General features: G+C 47.5%; 1 pseudogene; it reads right to left on the reverse strand.

Annotated features, from left to right (window-relative positions):
* Positions 1-645: 645 nt before the first annotated feature.
* Positions 646-1,606, reverse strand: LOC138397482 (olfactory receptor 7A17-like; annotated as a pseudogene).
* Positions 1,607-3,814: the final 2,208 nt, after the last annotated feature.

Raw genomic sequence — 3,814 nt, forward strand, 5'->3', positions numbered from 1 at the left:
TTGTGGGTTGGCCATCTGGGCTGTGCTCAGCCGGGAGTGAGTGCTCTTCCTGTCTGCCTTCCCTAGTTACCAGGTGATGGGGGGTGTCGCTTGTTCTTCACTCCAGGTCTCCTCCCCCAGCTAGGCAGGGCGAGTTCACACGTTGCTGGGGGAGTCCCGAGGATCGCAAGGTCCGCTGCACAAGCAAGGAAACACTTGGCAAGCCCCGGCTCTTGTCTGTTTTGCCTACACCCCCTGGGCCATTGTAGGCACGTGGGTGAGCCCAGAGCAGAAGGGCAGAGTTACACAGTAGGGGATTAGGTACAAGGAAAGGAGGACATCACAGCCTCTTTTTTGCCTTTGGCCACAAGGCGAACATGTTTCTATTGCATGAGTCCAAGAGAGAGGGAATTGCTTTATTGAGATGCAGGAAATTCACCTATTTAAGGGATATAACCTGATACGTGTTGACCTATGTACACCCCCATGAAACCATCACCACAATCAAAATAGTGAACCCCCAAAAGTTCCCTCATGTGCCTCTGTAATTCCTCCCGGTCCTTCCCCAGGTGAACAATGATCTACTTTTGGGTGGGAGTGGACCCAGCTTCTCCCTGTGGCTTATTCCATTAATGAAGAACATGAACCATGTTTTTCTGTGAAGGATCAGGGCCTGACTTCCATGATCTCACCGAGAGAGCAAGTTCCTCTGCCGAAAAGTCTCCTCAGAGCCTCTTTCATGTCCCTGTTCCTCAGGCTGTAGATGAAGGGGTTCAGCATGGGGGTCCATGGTGTACATCACCGAGGCTATTGAACCCCTTCTGGAGGGCTGGGCTGTTTCAGAAGTTAGGTAGACCCCAAGGCCTGTACCGTAGAACAAGGAGACGACGGAGAGGTGAGACCCACAGGTGGAAAAGGCTTTGTACTTCCCTCCAGCAGAGGAAATGCACATTATGGAGGAGATAATTCTGGAATAAGAATAAAGGATCCCAGTCAGGGGAATAACACCGAGCAGAGCAGATAGAAAATACAGCAGGACGTCATTAACTAGGGTGTCAGAGCAGGCGAGCTTGAGGATCTGAGCAAGTTCACAGAAGTAGTGGGGGATTTCTATTTCTTGGCAGAAGGACACCCTCAAAACCATCAGACTTTGCAGCAGAGAATACGTCAAGCAGATCAACCAAGAAAGGAGAAGCAGAAGACCACAGAGCCTGGGGTTCATGATGACCATGTAGCGCAGGGGGTGACAGATGGCCACGAACCGGTCATAGGCCATCACCGTCAGTAGCAAACTATCTAGCCCACCAAAAATCAAGAAAAAACACATCTGGGTGAGGCAGCCTTTGTATGTGATGGCCTTGCTGTGCGCCTGGATGTTCACTAACATCTTGGGCACCGTGGTGGAGGTGAAACAGACGTCAGCAAAGGACAGGTTGGAGAGGAAGAAATACATGGGGGTGTGCAGGTGGGCGTCAGAGATGACAGCCAGGATGATGAACAGGTTCCCGAACACAGTGACCAGGTACATGGACAGGAACAGCCCAAGGAGGATGGGCTGCAGGCCCGTATCTTCTGAAAGTCCCAGAAGGAGGAATTTTGAAATAGCTGTTTGGTTCCCTGGTTCCATTTAACTTATGGAAATTGCCTGGAAAGAGGCAAAGCGTAATGTTAAAACAGGAATGTGCCACACGTTTTCAACTCATGCACTCATGAAGCCTTATATTTTATTATCTAAGTGGTTTGCTTTCTTTAGCTGACCAAGATTTCTTCTATGCTACCGTCCCTCCCTTGCTTCTATCGCTACTCCCTGGAACGCCTTGCCTTTAAAATGAACGTTCCACCTCTTGTCAGTTTTTTAACTAACTTACATTTCAGCTTTCTCTGGTCTGCTTAGTCCCTGAGATGTGTAGGAATAGGGAGGGGAGGGGAAGAGGTCAGAGGGTAAAGCTCAACAAGTAGCAAGGTGCACTGTCCCCTGACAGCTCTGAAACCAGAAGTGTCAGGTAGTTCTGAAGTGTCAAGTTGGTATAAAATAAACAAACAAGCAAGAAAACTGGCTGAAAACCTACACAGGAGATGTTGTGGGTTTGGTTTCAGACAAACGCAATAAGGCAAATATTGTAATAAAGTGGGGCACACAAATTTTTTGCTTTCCCAGTGCATGTAAGTTATATTTACACTATACTGTAGTCTGTTAAGTGTGCACTAGCATTATGTCTAAACAATGTGCATACCTTAATTAAAAAAATACTTCATTGCTAAATCATGCTAATGAACAAGAAAAAAAAATAAAAAAGAACACTCCACACCATGCAGGGGTCTCCTTTGCATAGTCCTTTTTTTTCTTTCTTTTCTTTCTTTTTTTTTTTTTTTTTAGACAGAGTCTCACTCTATTGCCCAGGCTAGAGTGCATGGCATCAACCTAGCTCACAGCAACCTCAAACTCCTGGGCTCAAGTGATCCTCCTGCCTCAGTCTCCCAAGTATCTGGGACTACAGGCTTGCACCAGCCTCTGGGAGGCTGAGGCAGGAGGATCGCTTGAGGTCAGGAGTTCGAGACTGGCCTGAGCAAGAGTGAGACCCTGTCTCTACAAAAAATAGAAAAAAAAATTAGCCAGGTGTGGTGATGTGTGCCTGTAGTCCCAGCTTCTTGGGAGGCTGAGGCGGAAGGATCACTTGAGCCCAGGAGTCTGAGGTTGCTGGGAGCTAGGCTGACACCATGGCACTCTAGCCTGGGCAACAGAGTGAGACCATGTCTCAAAAGAAAAAAAAAAAAAAAAAAAGAATGTGATTCTTGAATGCTTTAGGAATATTAACTGGTCAAGCTTAAGGAATATTCTATCAACTCAGTCAAAAATCCAAGAAAGTTTATAGCAAAAGATAAATGATGTGGCCTGGCACGGTGGCTCACGCCTGTAATCCTAGCACTCTGGAAGGCCGAGGCAGGAGGATTGGTTGAGCTCAGGAGTTTGAGGTTGCAGTGAGCTATTATGATGCCACTGAACTCTAGCCCTGGTGACAGAGTGAGACTCTGTCTCAAAAAAAAAAAATGCCATCAAGCAGTGCATGACTGTACTTCTTTATGTGCAGGTCCTAGCTTAGTGTCAGGCACAAGGGAGATGCTATGTCCATGTGGAAATGTCCCCTCTAGAAAACAGAAAAGTGTGGTGGGGTGGGGGGAGATCTTCAAGAGGGTGGAAAAAAGGTTATGAGGGAGAAGCCCAGAAACTGAGAGGTAGAGCTGCAGCCGGGCCCCTTGAGATTGGAGTTCCCTGGCATTTTTAATGGCTGAAATAATGTAAAATTAGACTCGGCCCTTGGTTGTTTGCTCAAGTTAACTGTTTACCTCCTTCTCTACACCCCTTGTTCTCAGAGCAGTTATTAACTGTGGATGCACTCTTTGTCGAGCAGGAGGAGAGAACTCCAGGGTCAGGAGGAGAATCTATGAATTTGTTTTGCAGAAGGAATGACGGTCCCTGAAATAGTTGTGACTAGTGAGAATGGTTCTTCGAGGTGTTACCTGAGACTGAAAACACCACGGACTCCCCCTACCCTACCCCCAGCTCCTCATTAAACTCACTGCCTCACCTTTGTGGGAAGGCTGATCTGAGAGGTGCTCTCCCCTGTCTTGTCACTTTGGCCAAAATGAATAATAAACCCTTCTCTGTCTCTAAGCACCGGTGGCGCAGTGTTGGGCTTTGGCTGCACGTGGGGGTACACGAGCCTGAATTTGGGGTTCTACAACACAGTAAAAGGAGAACAGACCTGGAGACAGAGATAAGAGTATAAAGTGTATGTTCTCTCCAAGCCCCCTCCCGAGTAGACTTTCCCTTTCT

This window comes from Eulemur rufifrons, chromosome 2 (assembly GCF_041146395.1).
Source record: "Eulemur rufifrons isolate Redbay chromosome 2, OSU_ERuf_1, whole genome shotgun sequence".
Taxonomy (NCBI): Eukaryota; Metazoa; Chordata; class Mammalia; order Primates; family Lemuridae; genus Eulemur; species Eulemur rufifrons.